Source organism: Camelus bactrianus, chromosome 22 (assembly GCF_048773025.1).
Source record: "Camelus bactrianus isolate YW-2024 breed Bactrian camel chromosome 22, ASM4877302v1, whole genome shotgun sequence".
NCBI classification, from domain to species: domain Eukaryota; kingdom Metazoa; phylum Chordata; class Mammalia; order Artiodactyla; family Camelidae; genus Camelus; species Camelus bactrianus.
In genome coordinates, this window is record NC_133560.1 from 9,791,648 (window position 1) to 9,811,999 (window position 20,352).

The 20,352-nt window shown below is 49.9% G+C and overlaps 1 long non-coding RNA gene across 2 annotated transcripts in view; it reads right to left on the reverse strand.

Annotated features, from left to right (window-relative positions):
• Positions 1–20,352, reverse strand: part of LOC123613430 (uncharacterized) — a 463,022-nt gene that overhangs the window by 11,782 nt on the left and 430,888 nt on the right. Inside the window, exons 11-13 of one of the 2 annotated variants that reach the window (XR_012501545.1) lie at positions 13,318–18,646; positions 12,071–12,224; positions 964–10,293 (exon numbers count right to left, since the gene is read on the reverse strand). This is a non-coding gene — a long non-coding RNA (uncharacterized LOC123613430). Of the gene's footprint in view, positions 1–963; positions 10,294–12,070; positions 18,647–20,352 lie in introns of both variants that reach the window. The other variant, XR_012501555.1, reaches the window with a different exon arrangement.

Consider the following 20,352-nt stretch of genomic DNA (forward strand, 5'->3'; position numbering starts at 1 on the left):
TTTCCAATTGCCCTCCCTTAAGAAGGATTGGCCTTTTTTCTGAGAAAATATCTTTCCTCTATTTTTATTATTTTGGGGTTGAAAAGGCTAAGGGCCTTTGTTCTTCGGTTCCCCCTGCCTGGAATCCTTCACCCACCCATCTGTCCACCCACGAACTCACTCCCTGATCAGTTTCAGAACTTTACTTGAACATCAGCTCAGGAACACCTTCCCTGACCCCTATTTAAAATTACAGCGCATCTGAGATGTGCACCGGCCCCCTTCCCTGACCTGTTTTTCCTCCTTGGTCCTCACCGCCATCAGACCCATTATTTATTTCCTGGTTTGGTCCATTGTCTGTCTTTCACCATGAGGGCAGGGATGTGTGTCTGCCTCGTTCACAGCTATATCCCGGGACCTAAAATAGTGCCTGGTACCTAGTCGGCCCTCAATAAATATATGTCAAGTGAATAAACAATTGAATGAATATTTGTTTTTTAATATGTTTCTTCGATAAGATTCCAGGTGAGCCACTCACTTTTCAGCTCCCCAAACTGAGCATTGGAATTTTGCTGGTCTAGGAAATCTTTAAATCCCTGAGTAAATGTAAGTAAAAGTTTTGATAAAAGTCCCTAAATGTTAATAATGATGCCCCTGGACCTCCTGTTCCCCTCCCCCATCTCTTCACCTCCCTCCCTCCCTCCTCCATCCTTATCTGTTCCTCACCAGGACCGTCCCCAGCCCAGCAGAACTCACAGGAACCCTCTGGTCTCTCGATTTGCCTAATTCACTTATTTTCTTTAAAAATCTTGATTGCAGGCGTGGCTTGGGAGAACCAACCAGGCTGTAAACAAGCTTGTAATGAAAGCTGGCCTGCCCGAGAGATCTGGAAACCTGTATCGGCAAGCCTGATCGAGATCTGACTGTGTTTACGATCCCAGGTCGCAGATGAAATAAATGAAAGGTTTCTGTTGGTTTGCTTACTTCTCGATTCTGGGCCTGCTGTTCAGGGAAGTCCAGGTGCTCAATTCTGAGGATCCCTGTGGCCCTGGAAGTGCCGGTACCAGGCAGGAAGACCTCGGGAAGCTGCTGACCAACACCCGTTGGCCTGAGGAAGGGCAGGATTGGTGTTAGGACCCTGGGCCAGAGCCAGAAGGAAGGTCAGAGGCGAAATAGACCCTGTCATTTTTTGCAGCTGGGAGACTGAGGTCCACAGAATTCTGGGACTGACTTGAGATCTCACTTGGAAGAAAGAAAACCAAGAACCTGATGTTTTTTTTTCCCAATTCCCTGTCCAGCACCCTCTGACCAGGGCAAGAGGGACTTCAGCCCTGGGCCCGGCAGTTCAGAAGACCCCCCCTCTGGCCCTCTTCCTCTCCCATAAGTGAGGAGTCTTGGGGGACAAGAAGATGTGCCCAGTTGGAGCCCATGCACCTCCCCTCCAGGTGACCCTCCAGGTTCCCAGGAGTCTGGGATTCCTGGTTAAACGTCCCGGCCCGCTTCTCAGGCCTCGGCAGGCCTCTGCCCCATCACACCTTCCCTAGGGTGGGGCAAGTGGCCAGTGGGTGCTATTTGCTGGGGGGGAGGGGAGGGGAGGAGCGATGTGTGGGCTGCTGCCCGGAGGCCCCTCACAGCGCAAGAAGACATGGAGGATGGGAAGGCAGCTGCCACGTGCTGGTGTAAGACTGAGGAGTTTGACCTCATCCCAGGTCATTAGGAAGCCCTGTCACATTAGACAATAAAACCCATTTTCATTAGCAGTTTATTTGCTTGGGTTATAACTTTTGAAATGTGAAGACTGTGGTTTGTGACCCAATCTGGGATGAATCTGCTGTCCAGTGTTTCCCTCGCGGCTCAGGGCAGCATCCAGCACAGGGAGAGGCGACCCCCAGGCTCCTCCGAGGAAGGCGCTGGGAGAAGTGAGGGAGCGTGGCACCCTCCCCCTCACACAGGCGCTTTGCATACCTCATCTAGGGCCACCCACATGTCACCTTTTCAGCTGAGGGAGCTCAGGACCACAAGGCTTTGGCCAAGGTCACACAGCCAGGAACAGATGGCCAAAGGGCTCTCACCTTTCCCAAACAAACAGCAAGATAGTTTTGAAAGGACAAAAGGAGGAGACAGAAAGAGAGGTGTCTGGCCCTTCCAGAAGACCCCTTCAGCATGAGCAGGCTGTCCTGGCTGGGCGTCTGCTTGGCTGCTTGACCCGGCCAGCTGGGGTGGGCAGGGGTCATGTGCCTCTCTTCCTGCCTACTGCTATGGTCCAAACATCCATCATGCCGTGACTTTCTGATGAAATACCCAAACCAGACACCTCTATGGTCCCTCCCCCATTTAGAACGTCTAAACCCTGGTCCCATCCACTGCTCCAGTTTTCTCTCTTCCCATCTCCTTCCCCTGTGCCCTGGGATCCAGTAACAGCTTCCTAAGCCACCTTTTGCTTTTGCACATGCTACTTCCCCTGGGGATGCCCTCTCCCTCCTTCCTCCAACCAGCTAGCAATTTCTCCTTCCAGAGCCAGCTGAGTCCCCATCCATCCCCCTGGCTGTGCCCCTCCCAGAGGCCCCCAGGCTGTCTCCTCTGTGCCTTCTCAGGACTCAGCCTTCCTTCCTTCTATAAAAGGACTCTACCTGCAGGCTGATTGCTACCTGCCAGTCTCCTAGAGTAACTCCTGAGCAACTGGGGTCCAGGGACTGGATCTCATTCTCCTCTCTCTCCCCCTGAGCAGCTTGGCCCGGAATGCAGTAGGTGCTCAGGAGAGGTCAGCTGAGGGCGGGAGCTCCGCTTTCAAAGGGTGTGCTCTCCGCGCGACCTTATTTGCTATTTACTGAGCGAGGAGGACTGGCCGGAACAGCTGTAATCACCCCCATTTTATCACTCTGGAGGCCGAGAGCCACTTGACCGTGCTCACCTCTGGGGGCTGGGACAGCTGTAAAGCAGCCCCCATCACTCCCCTGCTCGGCTGGGGGCAGGGGAGCCACACTGCACCGGCCACCCACGTGCTGCCCAACCGAAGTGCACGGTGGCAGGGGACCGGTTTCTCAACAATTGCCAGATTCTGCCCCAGGGTGAGGAGGAAGGGTGAAATGGGAGAGCAGGGGTAAGGAGGCCAGAGACCCTCCCTCTCCCAGGGCCTGGCAGAGGTCCAGGCTTGGGGCATTTCCAGGCAGGAGCTGGGTCCAACCCCAGGGACACACTAATGCAGGGCTGCGGAGGAGGGGAAAGGTCGATTGCAAAACCCCATGCGTGGCAGCCTTGCCGCTGGCTGCTGAGTCATGTTCCTGAGGCCAGTCGAGGACTAAAGTCGGGGACTGCAGGCCTAAAACCACCTGGTTAGCACTGACCCTGCTGCTTCGCTAGCCTTCCACATCCAGTCCCCCCTTGGGCTCTGTGAACCCCCTTCTGTAGGGCACAGCTGTTGTTTTTCATTTTCTCCCAGCACACCCCCCTTCCTTAGGGTGACAGCACTCCCATGTTCCGGGGAGACCCTCCTCCCCACTCTCAGCCTAGGTGCAGTTGGACTGACTTCCCCCAACACTACGGCTGGTTGCATGACCCGGGCTTAGCCAATCAGAACATTCTCTCTTGCCCATCCTTGGCTCCAGGATGGGAACATGGTGGATGCAGATGAGACTCAGTTCCAAGGTATTCAGCAGAAACAGTGGGAAAGAGATGCTCTCTTTTGCTACAGGGATTGCTAGCTGCCTGGAGCAACGCAAGCCTCCTCATGCGAAGTCGTTTCCTGAGAATAAGGTCGCCCCAGAGACAAGCAGAACCCAGAGAGGGCCCAGAAGGATGCCCAGCCTTCTAGCCATTTTTCCGAAATTCAAAATGCACCTCTTACTTCTCAGCTCCGTGGACCAATGCTTTCCTCTTTTCTCATGCATTTTTTAAAGTTGGGTTTTTGTAATTTACAAACAAAAGATCTCTGACGAACACCACCCGGATAATATTCAGTTTATCTTCCGTATCTGTATTCTCACTCTCTGTGTCCTGGTTTAAGCTTCGTCATTGGCCTTGGCATCTCCACCCTGGATTGTTGTTCCAGATCACCAACTGACAATTACAACCAAATAACAGTAGGAGTTGAATAACTGCCACTTACATGCACTTCCTATTTAGTTTTTAAATTTATTTTTCTTTTTCTTTATATGATCAATTGTCTGGTTTTTTTTTTTAATGGAGGTACTGGGCATTGAACCCAGGACCTCCCGCATGCTAAGTTGTACTCCCATCCCTGCGCTGTACCCAACCCCAGAGCTTCCTGTTTATTACAGGGACCCTGCAAATTGATATTCTCATCTCCCTGATGAGGAGACCGAGGGTCAGAGAGACAAGGGACTTACATGCAGTTCGCAAGCAGCAGGGCTAAGACTGAGTCTCAGATGGTCTGACTCCAAAGTGCACGCTCTTTGAACAAAACCTCATCCTGCTTCGTTGAACTCCAGGTGGACCTTGTCTCTCCCACGACAATAGCAGATTTTTAGGGCAGGGATAATCCGGTCCTTCGGAATCGTGGAGCCATGAGTGTAGCCAGACCCTGTCAAATATCCTGGGCTTCATGGACACTTTTGAGGGGCACTGACTCTGCTTTTGGTGCATCGTTTTTCTCCTGCCTTCATTTTCCTCTCCCCCAGTTTCCATACTCATCTTGAACTTTGCTGCCACCCTTTCACTGGCCAGGCTTGGCTGGCCTGCCCAGCACCGGCCGTCACTAAGGTCAGCTGTGCTGATCAGGTTGCCTTGGGTCGCAGGCTCGGCCCTGGGGTCAGTGTCGCTCAGACCAGATGGGTGGAAAGTGGGGGGCTGGTTCCGCTGGGACAAATCAAGGTGCTGTCACCAGAAGGGATAGCCGCTCCTTCTCACCCCTCACCCAAGCCCTCAGCCACCCAAAGCAACGATCATTTATTTGGTTTTGCAGCATGTCAAGCCCTAGGCTGAGCACTGGCAGGACAATGAGGGACTGGGTACAGACTCAGACTCCTCACTGATCCAGATGGCCAGGGGTCTGCTGTCTGAGAGTAAGCAGACCGTGGGCTAATCACCAAAATGTGTGGGATGAGGTCAGAGCCAAGAAAGCAGAGAGCACCATGCAAACAATTCATCTTGCTTGGGGATGGGGGAGGGGGATTTGGAGAAGCCATACTGAAGAGATAACATGTGAGCTTGGCTTCAAAGGGTGTGGCAGCTTCCGTCAAGAAGGAGTGGCGGAGGAACAGCATTTCTGGCAAAGGGGAACAGCATGTGCAGAGATGCAGAGGTGGGAGAAATCTGGTGTGTTCTGGGAAGAGAGTATAGCTGGGTGATGATGCAAGACAAGGAAGGGGAGGAGGGGAAGAAGGCCTTAGAGGGGAGAGGGAAAGTGGGAAATAAAAGCATAAAATCAGTCACTATTCGTTAGGGTGACTTTTCTTAGCCTTTAACCTAAGCTTTGCTTAGACAGCTCAAGAGGAAGTTGTTACTTCCCCAAGCTGCAGCTTCCCTTGGGAGAGGAAGGGTTAATTCAGAACACGAGGAAGAAATGCTAGGAGAGGCTGATTGTGGGAGGGAAAGACCGAGGCAGCCTGAAACTTGAGCAAGGGAGAGGGGGCTGGGGAGGAGGGGGGAAGACCAAGGAAGGGGCAGGTCAGTTGCTGAACTTAATAAAAACTTTCATGCCAAGCCCTGCACTGGACCTTGGGGATACAGAGATCATAGGATTCCTAGGCTGGTTGGAGAGACACACAAAGAGACAGCAAAGACAATAGAGTGGGCTGAGTTCTGTGGCTTGGGTTGTCTAGGGTCAATGAGGGCACCAGAAGTACCTCCTAGAGGAGGTGACACTGGAACTGGGCCTTACAGGATGAATAGGAGTTTGCTGCCTAGAGACCGAGGAGCTTTCATAATTTCTGTATCTCCTCTTTTATTCAGACCGACCACGTTGTAGCTACTTGGCCAATGTCTGTCCTTTCTGCTGAAATCCATGGGGGTGGAGACTCTGGCTGGCTGGCTACTGAGTTTTCTCCTGTACCTAGGAGAGTGCCTGGCGGAGAGGATGTGTGTGTGCACACGAGACAGCAGCCTGGGCAAGGGCTCAGCAAAGGACGCAGACAGAGGTGGCAGCAAAAAGTATTGTTTGAGACCAGGCAGGTGGGACAGGCAGAGTCCAGGGCAGAAACGACCTTGATGGACCATCTGAGCAGTTTGGATTTTACCCTCTAAACAAGGAAGGATGTGACTGAATTCTTATTCACTCATTTATTCGACAAATGGGTATCGAGCACCAACTAGATGCCAAGTATCATGTTAGGTCCTAGCGATATGGCGGGACCAAGACCGACCCCTTCCTCATGGGAGCCACCATCCTCATGGGAAAACAGCAAACTGGTAAGCAATTAGGGAACAGTCTTCTTTTCCGCTAGCGATGAAGTGCTAGGTAGAAAAATAAACATAAGTGAAAGGGTAGACACTGAGAGAAGGGGGAGGCTCAGGGCTGGATGAGGGATGCATCAGATGGGCTTGTGTTCAGCTGCAAGGAGCAGAAAACCTGGCTCCCAGGAGCCTCGCTGTGGGAGTTTATTTTTATCTCGCAACAGGAAGTCTAAGAGGTAAGCAGCCCAGGGCTGGATGGCAACTCAGCTATGAAGTCAAGAAACCAGGTTCCCCATCTTCCCGTTCTGCCTCATTAGCCTTCTCTCTGATGCTTCAACTTTTTTTTCTTTTTAATGAAGAGAATGAATTCATGCATTTCATATTTCTTTAAAAGTGCATAATTAAAAACACTTACGCTGATGCTTTGCTGACATGTAAGTTTCTCCATCCGGAAAAATTCAGGAAAGTCTGATGCTCACAAAAATGACTGGTATGAGTTTTAGGGGGTCAAGAATAGGGAAAGGGTCCACAGCCACGTCTGGGTTGATGGGGTATATGATTGGATGGTGCTGGTGTGTGTACACAAGGGATCCGATTTCTTTACCGTGCTAATTCAGCGGAAGCAGGTATTCAAAGCAAGACACGGCCATGAGAGGATGAGCCCTGTCTCCCCCCACTCCTTCCCACCAAGAGACATTTTAGGGAGAGAATCAGGCTTCCTGAATTTTATAGAATGGGAGGCATGGGACAAGCTGATGGCAACCGACACTTGACTTATAAAAGGATCATTCTGGGGCGGTGGGGAAGATGGATTTGGGGAGGAAAGTCTGGAAGCAATAGTCCTGGGAGAGATGGGGAAGCCTGGATTAGGGCAGGTGACGGGACTAGAGATGAGGGCGCAGCTCTGAGAAGCGTCGGGGAGAGTGCTGAAGGCTGGGCAGCGCAGAGCTGCACGAAGGGCCGCACGGACTGAGAGGACCCCCAACGCAGCTGCGAGGATGGGGAGCCACACGCACGTCGCCAACAACGTCTGGCCCCGCCTTTGGAGAGTCGCTGGTAAGCGGCAAATCCTACGATGGCTCTTCGGGCTCCCCAGATGCTAAGAGGTCTCTGAGGTCTGCCCACCCTTCCGCTGTTGGTGGAGCCAACCAGTCATGGAATCCAAACACCCACTGGGTCCTGGGCATTCATCAGTGTCTTGGTTGCCAATGATAAATCCGTAAAAAACAAAAGCAAGGCAGCAGATTTTCCAGTATTTGGGGGAATGCAGAGTAAGAGCTTAGCCCTTGGACCCTGGTCGCCGGACACTTGAGTTGGTCACTGACTGGGGGAGATCCTGTTGAGAGGTGATAGAAGTTGTTCTAAGAAACTTGGGACCATGAACATCATCCCCTTAGCAAGGCAGGGAGGTTGACTAGCCTCAGAAAAGTTTCTTTCCTGTAGATTATGACCTTTATTTGTCTTTAATGTAGCTAGCTCAACTGGTTTTATGTAATCAAATATTCCACCCTGCCTGGGCCAGGCACTGCTCTAAGCACAGGGGGACAAAGCCGACAAAAACCCCTCTCCTCGGAATTCTGGTAGAGATAATCCAAAGTCCTAAGTAAACAAGCGGCCTCTGCATAGTATGTGTGCTGCTTCCTTTTGTTTTTCTATGTTAAGCGGTGCTCTTGGAGCTAAATCCATCCTTCACGGAATATCTCACTTATAAGTCATTCTGGCTTTTTCTTCTTCAACCATGGAGTCAAAAGGAGATCTGACCCAGACGTGTCCCAGTCAGTCAGCAGTGGGTACCTGTTGTCTCCATGTTTCTCATTCCAGGATTTGGGAGAATTCAAGATGGGAGTCTTGAACCCCGGGGGTGAAATGTCCAAAGATCAGTCAGGTGACAAAGACCCAGATTTCCCAAGCCACAGGCTGAGGCGGTACAAATGCTCCATCCCCCGATGGTAGGGCCACCTGTGCTACGTCCCAGAGCAAGCTGGTGGCCCAGGGGCAGTTTGTTGGCTCATGTCTCATGGTAAAGGCGTTAGTCAGTGTACAGCTCCTGATACATGACAGAGCACTTCCACATTTATTTTCACGTTTAGTAACTCCACATAGACTTGATAAATTTAGCAAACAAAATTACAGGTCACCCAGTTAAATTTGAATGTGATATTTGAAACATACTTATACTAAAGAAAAAAAAAATCCTTGTTTGAAATGCAAACCTAACTGGGTGTCTTAGCGCATGAGGGCTGCTGTGGCAAAATACCATAGAACAGGCGGCTGAAAAACAAAACATTTATTTCTCGTAGCTCTGCAGCCTAGAAGTCTGAGATCAAGGCACTGGCAGGTTCAGTGTCTGGTGAGAACCCTTTCTCTGGTTCACAGGCGGCTGGCTGCTCCTGCGTCCTCACATGCCAGAAAGGATGGTGGGGCTGCCTGGGGTCTCTTTTATCAGGACCCACTGCATTCATGAAACCTCTGACCTCATGACCTGAGCACCTCCCAAAGGCCCCACCCCCTAATACCCTTACATGGGGCCTTAGGATTCAGCACATGAATTTGGGTGGGACACGAGCATTCGGTCCATAGCACTGGATGTCCCATCTCTTGTCTGGAAACCCTAACCCTACGGTCCTCAGAGGCAGGCAATATCCGTGTCCCCTTCTGATCACTGAGGATCAGAAAGTAAACTGTTCAAGGCCAACTGACCAAGGCAGTGATAGAACCAGGCAGTCCCTCTCCTTTACTGGTCCTTGGATTCCCCCCAGGGTGTCATCTTCAAGGCATCAAGGATGCACTGGGGTGGAGCGTGGGGAGCTTGGGGCTGGAAGGGATGGACAGTGTAAGGGAAGGCCTTGGAGGGACCAACCACCACGAGTCGTGGGCCCTGCGGTCTTCGTGTTAGAGGATAGCGGAGAGAGGGTTTCCACTCTTAGATGCAATGTGTTTTTGGTTTTAGTTTACTGTACCAGGGCCCTGGCACCCCAGCCAGCGAGGCTGGAAATGCAGGAAGCCATCTGGAGCTGCGTGCTGAGTCACAGGGCCCGGAGGAAAACAAGAACATCGTGACGGCAGAGGAGGGGGTGCGGAGTCACCTCCCTCGAGATCGTGGTGGGCACTGGAAATAGAAACTGCTCCCTCTGAAGCATCTGTTAGCAGGTCCAGGATCCCTCACGTGACTGCAATCCCCTCCCTATTAAGCGCCGACTGAATGCAGAGCTCTGTTCCCTGAGAATGTCAGTATGTCAGGTGATAGAACAGAAGTGTCTAGCTTCTTTTGGGGGGGCGGGCAGGGGGGAAGTGTTCGATTTTTGTTTTTTTCTCCCAAATCCTGGCTCATCCTCTTTTATTGCCCGTCAGCCCTTGGGCAGTTTACTGAATAACTTTCTGACCCTGTTTGATCTTCAATAATATTTATCCTCTCATTAAGATAGAGTGAGGGTTTAAATAAAATCTCACTTCCACTTTTTTTTGGGTGGGTCAGGACATGCTATACAGATGCTAAGTGCTGATATCTCTTCTTCCTTTTTTAATGGAGGTGCTGGGGATTGAACCCAGGACCTCGTGCCTGCTAAGCACGTGCTTTACCACTGAGATATACCCTCCCCACTAAAATCCCATTTTTAAAAAGTGTCTTGCCTTGGTCTAGCACACAGTAGATGGTCAAAAAATGGTAGGTTTTGTTATCAGAGAGACATAAAAATATCTTCCTGGTAGGTTGGTGTGGGGATTAAATCAGATAACACACCTTTGCTCTCAAGAGAGCACTGGACCGAGGTCTCAGCGAGGTCTCAGCTAATGACAGAGATTCCTTTTCCCTTGTTTCGCCCCTAGATCCCGAGATGACTGGTCCTGTTCCCCTGGGTACTGCTTAGTGAGGCTAAATACACACACAGGGAATGCTTACATGATATCTCTTCATTCCGTCCACAAATGTTTCCTTTAATATTGTGCAAGTTACTGGTCCAGCCTCTGTGGAGGTAGAGACAAACAAAATGAGGATAACTACTCCGACTTTTCTGTTGTTGCTTGAGCAGCTGTCTATGCCAGGCACGATGTGGAGCATTTGACACATGCTGGATTCTCAGAGCAACTCTTTCAGGTCGGTACTATTATAATCCCATTTTACTGATGGGAAAACTGAGGCTCAGAAGGATTCAATACGTTGTCCAAAGGCACAGAGCTAGTAGGTAGCAGAGTCGAGGCTCAATCCCAGGTCTGACTCTCCCAAAGGTCCTGACTATATCCTACAATGGACCAGATCCCAGAGGGAGGGAAAAACCCTCAATTGGAGATTTCAACAACTTTATTCAAGCTCAAAGGGTATATAAAGGGCACAGAGTGGTGAGGTGATGAAATGCCAGAGGAGAGGCTGGGAGTCAAAGTGACAGCAGTTCTGGACTGGGAGGGGCTCCCGGAGGGGATTCCTAGAAGGTGGGGGTGGGGAGTAGCTCCAGAGCCTGGGGAAGGAGAGGGGTGGAGGGGCAGAGACCACAGGCAGCAAAGGCACCCAGACCTGGCCAGGTAGGGATGGGGTTCAGTGAGAGGCCAGCTGGCCATGCCCAAGGCATGTTTTGGAAGCCCAAGGAGGAGTATGTCATCAGGACAGAGTCTAGCTGGGGCACAGACTGTCATTAGTTTCCAGAATGATAAACTCCTCAGCGGAGCTGAAGTGATTTGCAACCTTAGTGCATCACTGCTTAGAGGGTTCCTACCCATCCCATGCGCACCTGGCCAGCAGCGCTGCAAGACGCACCTGTTGTTGGAAGGGAAGGAGGTTTCCGCAGAATTGGCGGGCAGGACCTGTCTTGCCCAGTGGCCTCAACCTTAGATCGGGAGATAAACATTCCCTTTGCCTTCAGAAGATTCCACGAAGAAGGACAAACACTAAGGCTCCTTAAAGCCAACTCAGAGATAGCACAACTTTTCTTCAAGCCAATTGGGCAATACAGATTGAGTGGATTTGATCCCACGATTTTACCACTAGGATTTACTCCTAGGGAAATGGTCGTGGAGGTGTGCAAAACCAGGCGGGCACAAAGATAGCTGCTGCAGTATCACTTACAAACACAAGAATCAGAAACGTCCTAACTAGTCAATTACAGGGGCCTGGTTAAAAATTATGACATATCCATTCAATGGAATATTACACTGTCATTAAAAGTCACTGGGGGGTCACATCATATTAAGTGATAATATAGTATGACCCCAGCTTGAATCTACATTAATCTGATTCATTCACTTATTAAATAGTTCACGTGCTGTGTGCCAGGCACTATTTTGGGCGTGGTGGGTATGGAGGGGAACAAGTTTGGTGTGTTACTGGGGGCAAGTCAGACAACAAACATGTAGCCCCGGGAATAAACAAGATCATTCCTGAGACTGGTCCATGAAGCAAATGTAAGATGGGCCAGTGCAGAGTGAGTGACGAGGGAGGGGTTATCTGCCGCACTGACACTTCCACTGCCTACTGCTTGTTGGAAAACATCTAGTCATGAGAATCTGGGAAAAAGCATTTCAGGCAGAGGGACAAAGGCCAAGAGGGGCGATGCCGTTGGGGTATTAGAAAAAAAATAAAGGAAAAGAAATAGCATGTGAGTAGGGAGAGAAGGGGTGGACGAGGGGCGGGCACAGGCTGGATAATGTAGAGTCTGAAAGCCAAGGTCAAGTGTTTAGAAGCAGTTTGAATTTTATTCTAAGTGCAGTGGGGACGCTGCTGGGTTTTAAGTCAGGCAATGATTATACTTACGTTTATATTACATTTACGTAACCGGAAGGAACTACATCAGCGGTTAATAGAGGTCTTCAAGGGGCGGTGGGGTCACGAACAATTTTTTTTAATTTGTTCCTGTGTGTTTTTCTGGAACTCCCAAACTTTTGCCATGAGAAGCAAACGCTAATTTCTATTTGAAAAAAAAAATAAAAAAAAAAACACAGAGCAATTCGAGTTAATGTCTGCTGCCATTTACACGGAGCCCCGGTCAGAAGCATCTTTGTCCACGCCATGGCATTGGATTTTCGCAATAACTCTGTGAGTTAAAGTCCGATCGTTTTAATTAGCGTCATTTGGGAGGTGAGGAAATTGAGGCTGGAAGGGGCAGAGATTCTGGCAGAAAATGTCAGAACTGGGACCAGAATCAAGTTTCTGTAGCCTTTGCCCAGGTTGGCTGGGTTTGCCAGGCAGCTGGGCCTCCGGGCGGGTCCGCCTTGGATGGACCCGGATACCCAGAGGCCCCAGACAGGAGTCCGCGGGATGGCTCCTCCCTGCTTGGGGGAGGGAGGGAGGGCAGGGAGGGACCCCCAGCCCCCAGCCCCCAGCTGCAAATGGCTAGTGCCAGAGCATGCGTGCGCAGGAAGACGGGTGTGGCCCACGTGGTAGGTGCTCAGTGAGCACTGGGTAATTCATGAAATAGCTCGCTCCCTGGAAAATGCCGTTCGCACTCAGGAGGCGGTTTAGCTGACTTTACAGTTCGGCAGCCGGGTGATCTGAGGTTAATTACCCTCCAAGCCCCGAGTCCTCCTCTGGACAATGGAGATGAGATGTCCGCACTCACTCACGCACCTCTGTGCACTGTGATAGCTGGGGGCCAGACTGCCTGGGTTTGAATCTGCTTCTACCTTTTTCTAGCTGATGACCCTGTGGAGCTCTTAGCCTCTTCACACCTCAGTTTTCTCATCTGTAAAGTGGGAGTAAAAACACGTGTCTCCCAGGGTTGCTGTTAGGACTAAATGAATGGATAGAGTACTTGGAAGAGGTCTCGGCACGTAATATATGCTCCTTAAATGTCAGATGATCTTAGCATCAGCGGTCTGGGAGTGTTGAAAGGATTATGGGAGAGGATCTCAGAAGCACAGAAGGACTTGGCACAGGGTGTCCGTAAGTGGGAGCTGCTGCTTCTGCCCGCCTACCACCATTCCCGCCATTATTACTGCTTCCGTGGTTTTTCATAGGAAACATATAAATTCACTTTTTGTTCAAAAAGAAGATCCCCTTACCCGCCAGGAGGGTCTTTTGCCAGGCTAAACGATAGATTTCCTCTCTCACATCTCAGGAGGTTCCTGTCTGTTCAAGGTCACGTGAAGAATTCCCAGGCATTTCCCAGGGTCTCTGTCTCTAACGCATTTAAGGAGCCACTTTCTAAATTTCAGTCTTGACATTTGCTTAATGACACAAACGGCGCCTTTTTGGGTGAGCAGCCTGGGGTCACGGTACCTTCATCCCCGTTTTCAAGCTTCGATTGTTTGAGGACCACCAATAATTGTGCAACAGTTGTATACCACTGGGTCGAGTCCTTCCTTCACTATTTTCCGTTAACTTGTCTCCCCCTGAAAACTCAAAATACATTTATTCAAAAGGGAAACATACTCATTGCCATACGTGGTAAGCCAATGTAACTTGTCACAAACAGAAGCTACTCATAAAAAGAAATACCATGAAAATAAAGCAGTATTAGTGAATTCTAGAAGAATAGGGTGGCCCATTGAGGACTCTGGGCTCTTGAAGCCTGTCTGATTTCCATTTAAAAGGGAGATTTGGAGAGGTAAAGAACTATTAGTCCCAAAGTAAGACCATCTTCTTGGTGTACTAAGAAAGACTGAAAGAAAATTTAAAGAGGAAAAAAAATCTCTAGCCACGCTTCTATGTTTTTATGTCTGTGTCTGTTCACCTTCTGGAATTTTCTCCTGCCCACCAGGACCCCCCCTTCGGTGTGATTCAGTTCTTTATTAATAAAAGCTAAGGGGAGAACAGCCCACCCTCTGCTTCTCACTGATTAGCTCATTTTTGGAAGATTCTTAGGTCTCTCTCAGATGAGGGAGCTGAATTAGAGAAATGTTCTTCTCTGATGATTTCCAGGCCCCCAAAGTGGGCTTGGCTGTCCAGCAATGTTTTCTCAGCTGCTGACGGAGCAGGAGTGAAATCCACCCAGAGGATGGTCTCATGGGATGGACTGGGTCCCTGGATCTCCACGAGGAGCAAAGATGTGGGATTCGCTGCACAGCCACAAACGGACTCACGTTTCCCAGGGCTGGATTTTCTGCATGTTGAGCTGAGCAGAGGGTTGGGCTTGGACTGAAAAATGAAGTAGCCCCTCTGTGCCCAGGCGAGACCCTAGGAAGAAAGGACAAGATGACTTGCTGACTTCAGGTTTCCTCCCCACCTTCAGCAGCCCCTGCAAATGTTTCCTGTATCAGAGAGCCTGGGAGGAGCAGCCGAGGCTTCTCTCCTAAATTATTCCTTTTTTCTTGTCTCTTCCCTGCTTCTAAATCGGCCAGGATCTGCCACACCTGTGCTATATCTAGATTCCTTAGCCTGCCATGCAAGCCCCACGCCAGCCTAGTTCCAATCTGCAATTTCCAGCCCTGGCTGCTGGGACGTCCTTCCGTGAATCCCTCTGCTCCTGGCCAGCTGCTTCCCTGGCACATGGTAGGTGTGAAGAAATGTAATTGAATGAAAGAGTATGTCTTACGCTGGGTTGCCTCTACAGAACATTTTGACATGTATTTCTTAAGTGTCAGGGACAAATGGTGCTCAAAGACTTCGTATATACCAGGTCCTGTTAGGGTGACCACCGGATTTGCTGGGGATTTTCCTGGTTTGGGTGCTGGAAGATCACACACCAGGAAACCTCTGGGACAAAGGCCAATCGGGACAGTTGGTCACCCTGCTGGGTTAGGCTTTACATCCTCTCTCTTCGTGGGACCTCCAGCACAGCGGGAGAGGATGACATTAAACAAATTATCCCACAAAGAAAAAAGTAATTACAAACCATGGTGAGTGCAAAGCAGCAGCCAGCCCTGGGCTGAGCGCTGTGGGTACAAAGAGGAAACGGCATGGTCTTGGCCCTGCAGAGCCTCCTGGTTGCAGATGGGAGACAGAGACGCACACAGCTTATTTAATACCAAGTACCCAGTGCAATGGATCTGAAATCTCCACTCTCTTTTCCCTGTTCACATTGCAACTGTTTCTATTTTAACGGAGGTTTCAAGCATCAGAAACCCACTCCGGTAAATTAAATAGATATCCATCTATCGAAAGGGCATTACAAGGAAAAGCTGAAAAACTAGGCCTTGGAAGAGAGAGAAGTGATTACTTCTCAGGGAGTTGAGAGGATAAAAAATATGCCAGAACCAAAGAACATGCCTTGTTCCATTTCCATTAGAAAAATTGACTCTAGCCATTCTCTGCCCTTGGGTTTCTGTGCCCCAAGTTCTAATTCCAGGAAGAAAGAATCTGATAGCCAAGCCTAGGTCTCATACCAGACCCTTGGCTAGACTAGGGGGGCACTGTGATTAGAAATTCACCGAAACAGTTTGCGCCGGGGTCCAGGGGTGGGGTGGTTGCTACTGGAAACGAAAGGGCCAGGATGCTGGGAAGGTGAGGACCTCAGCCACCGGCTCGCTCCTCTTTAAGAAGCGGCCGAGATGCTGCCTTTCCACGGGCTTCCTGCACAGTGGTCACTGCCTTCCAAAGAGCTCTCTGCTGGCCAGAATATTCTATTATCATGGACAGCCCATGCTGACAGCTGCCTCCCTGGGCACACGCGTCTTATCCACTACCCTGTCTGCGATCACCTTGGAGCGTGTGCTGTGTCCTTGGGCACAGCTGGTGCAATTCCTGGCACAGAGAAGAAACTCTAAAAGTGTTGCTGAGGACTTTCGAGAGAGTTCTAAGGAGCACATTGCCATGATGATCCAGCCCTCTAGCCAAACCTGTCTTCTTCCTGTTCCTCACACCCTCAGCCCGCCTTGCTGTCCCTTCCAGCCATTTGCCTGCTTTGCTGACCGCATGGCTCAGCAGTTCTTTTTTATTTTTTTTTTAAGTTATTTTATTTATTTAGGTTTTTTTTTCGTAGGGGGAGGTAATTAGGTTTATTTATATGTTTATTTTAATGAGGGGTCCTGGGGATTGAACCCAGGACCTTGTGCATGCTAAGCAGACACTCGACCACTGAGCCCTACCCTCCCTGCTCAGCAGTTCTTAATCCAGGGCGATTTGGTCCTCCGGGGACCAATGCACTGGACAGACCCCCACAACAAAGAATTATCAGGCCCCAAATGTCCCTAGTGGCAAGGCTGAGAAGTCCAGTGGCATGACAGAATGCCCACATCTCTGCTCAAAGGTCCTCCATGCCAGGAGACTGTCTCTGACCACCCCCCCATTTCTTTCTCTCGCACCCTCTATTGTATTTTCTTTGTGGCATCTGATTGCCACCTAGAGTGCTTGTGTCTGGGTATTCAGTTGCTGGTCACGGGCCCATCTCCTGTATGAGAAGGTCAGCCCTCTGAGAGTGGGTCCCCGTGGGCCTTGTCCCCAGCTGGTGGCCAGGCAGCACCTGGCACACCGTGGGCAGCTCAATAAAAATGTGTTGAATGAATGTTTAACAAAGGAGAGTGGCCTCAACTCCTCAAATACGGGAGGTCGGGAGGCTCGGCCGCGAAGCCCAGCTCCTCCTGGGCTGGCCGTCTTTGGGTGGATTTGTTTATTTCCCCAGACAGTTCAAATTCAGGCTTTGGCAAATTTCTGAAGCCTGCCGGGCCTCAGTTTCTTCATTCTGTTAAGTGGAGCTAGGATTTTGAGCCCCTTCTCCGCAGAGACGTGGTGGGGATGAAATACATTAACCCTCAAAACGCTGAAGAAAGTTCCTGCCTCAGAAGAGCCTCGGTAAATGTTATCTCTCATCATCATCATCGGGACGACTTGGCTGGGCTAGGCGGTGACGATGACAGACTGGGCTCTGGGGCCCTCCCAGAAGATTAGGGGATTAATGCAGTTTGCAAGGCCAAAAGCTGTCCCCACCTGGTTATGCCAGCTCCCGCCCCATCCACGAAATAAACCGGATGAAGCCTTTATCCATCTCGTTTGGAGGAGGAGGCTATCAGAGACAGTGGATTACTGCCGCAGACGGAGCTGTCCTTGAATTATGAAACCAAAGGAGGAAATTAAAGTGCTCCACAGCAACAGATACAGGCCAGCCGGGGCAGAGGGCGGGGGGTGGGGCACAAAGGAGGGGGCAGGGCGTGTCTTATCATCTGGACAATGGCTATTCTGGAGGGTGGCTGGAGTCCTAAAATAATACAATTTTACAGCCTAAAATAATTTAGGCTACCCCCCTTCATTTTATATAAGCAAATGAGGCCCAGAGAGGGAAAGCGACCCCCAGGGTCACACAGCCAGTTTGTGGCAGAGCAACCCACACCTCTTGTTTTATTGAACAGGGTTATTTTTGCTGCCCCAGGCCAAGCCTCTGTTCCAGAGCCTCCTGCCTTTGGGCCCATCTGCTCTGCAAAGAACTCTTTGGGAAATGCTCCCCGTGTCTCTTCCTAGCACATCAGGGGGAGTATGAGCCAGAGCCCTGGAGCCATTCTGGCTGGGTCTTAGAACCTCAGTTTGCTTATCTGTAAAATGGGAATAAAAGGCCCTACCTCACGGTTCACTGTGAGAATTTGATGAGCTACTGTCATATAAAGTCGTTAGCCCTAGGCTTAGCACATAGTAAATGCTCCATAAAATGTTAGTTCTTATTATGGCCCCGGGGTTGACTTTAGAATCTAATGGTCCCCAGGCTGTGAGCCCCTCTGTGGGCAGAGGCAGTGACCATCTCCGGGGCATCTTTTGTCCTCTGTGCCTTGCCTGGCAATTGACACCTGCCAGGGGCTCGGTAAATGGTAGTGGCGGATGGCTGGCCCCCTGACGGGCACCCATTTCTCAGTCAGCACCATGAAGCACCAGGAAATGCCGCCAGCAATGCATGTGACTTCTGTCACTAGTTTGGACTTTTATCCTGAGTGGATGAAGCAACCCTCCTGTCCAGCGGTGAGCCTGTCTCGTGATGGGAATGCTGTTTGTTTTCCCAGCCTTTCTCGGCAGCACAGAGCCTGCTCCCAACTAGCTGTGGACTATTTGCATATAAATTGGTTTTCTCTCATTATAGAAATCTCTTAGGTCAGCTGGAGTTTCCATTTTCCTCTGCATCAGTCTGGAAGCTCCATTTCTTGCTCGAGGGTCCCTCACGCCTTCCTCCCTCTTGCTGACAGCAAGGCGTGGTCACATGTTCTCGTCCTGGGGACGGGACAGCCTGAAAAGTCCCCCAAACACCAGGCAAGCTGGGACTGTTTCTCCCAGAAGAAGGTGGGGACGGGGTGGGGGCGGGGCCGGAGGACTCTGGTCCCTGGAATGGCAGGAAGGAGACCCTAGGATGGTTCAGCTTCAGGATCTGGGCCTCATTTTCTCATTTATTCAAAAACCATCAATTTACTCAGCATGATGTTGGGTGCTGGGAGTGCAGAGATGGATGAGACACACTTACTGCCTTCCAGGATCTCCCTGTATAGGAAAGGAGAGAGAAAAGCAAAATAATACCAAACAAAAATCATAATATAGTCAAACAACTGCCTTAAAGAGGATCAGAATGGATTCCAGCCAGAGAACAGGCTTTCGGATAGCGCTCATCCTAAACCACGGTCACACGCACGTGCACACGTGCTCGCGCACACTAGCTAACATGCTTATAGCACTCGCCACGTGGCCAGGCACCTTCCTAAGTGGATAATATATACATCAAATATATATATATATGTATATATACAGTCCTTTCACTATGCTTCGCTTTTTTGTGCTTTGCAGATACTGTGGTTTTTACAAATTGAAAGTTTGTGACAACCCTGCATCGAGCAGATCTATTGGTGCCATTCTTCCAAAAGCATCGTTTTTAAAATTAAGGCACGTACCTTGTTCTCTTAGACACAATGCTATCGCACCCTTAATAGACTACAGTATAGTATAACTTGTAAGTATATAACTTTTAACTTACATAACATATAATATATAATATATATAACTTGTAACTTATATAACTTATAACTTATAGGCACTGAGACACCAAAAACATTTGTGTGACTTGCTGTACTGCAATATTTGCTTTATTGTATTGATCTGGAACCAAACCTATCATGTCTCCAAGGTGTGCCTGTACATTCATACATACATATAAATATATTTATACATAATACATACATATTCATTTATTAATACATTACTTTAATCTTCATGGCAAGCCGTAATGGAAATGCTACCTTTATCATTGTTTTCCAGGTGAGGGAACTGAGGGACCGAAAGATGGAATCACTGGCCCAAGGTCATTGCTAGTAAGCCTCAGAGCTAGACTTGAACCCGGGCTGCGCTGTTCATCCTATGTTATAGCCACACTTGACACACAGCGATGCACTTTTGTGTTTTCTAGTCTAGTTCTTCTTTCCGAAAGTGCTGGTTAAGACCCCTGCCCTGCTATGCTGACCCATCCATGGGCTGGACTATAGATGGAGTGCCCACGTGTGCCTGGGAGAATCTGGGAGAGAGAAACAGGGAGGAGATGCTTGCAGTGGACCTGAAAGATGACTTAAGAATTTTCCGGACAGGTAAGAGGAAGAGCAGAGTATTTCACAGAGGACAAGACTGTGCCGATCCCCAAAATATTAGCAAGTGTAGAAGTCTCGGTCTAGGGTGCCTCAACTATATGACCATGCTCAAGTGTGGTGTAGGCTGAGCCGGTGGTGAGATACGGGGCGGGGAGGCTGGCCAAGACTGGATCACGACAGGCCTTGAAAGTCATGTTCATAGGCTCTGTTCTAAGGGCAGGAGGGAGCCAGGGAGCGGCTGAGCAGGAAAGAGACATAGTGGGTTAGAAAGATCACTCTAGCTCTAGTGTGGGGGGCTGCCTGGACAGGGGGGCAAGGAGACAGTATAATCAGTAGGTATAACCAAGAGGTACAAGAGCTATAACGGACTGGCCATTATCAGTAAGCTTGGACGGGGCCTTTTTCCTGCACAGAAGCACTCCTGCCGCGCACTGATGTGTGTCGTGGTGCTGCATCTCCTCAAAGAAGATAACCTTATCTAATTCACCCAGACACCTTAGAGGCTGGTGGTGGCCCTTGTGCGTGAGAGCCAAGATGGGTGGGGACAGGACTGAGCTAAGGCAATGGCATATGACAAAGAGATGGGGGATCAAATGGATGAAATACAGTGGGACA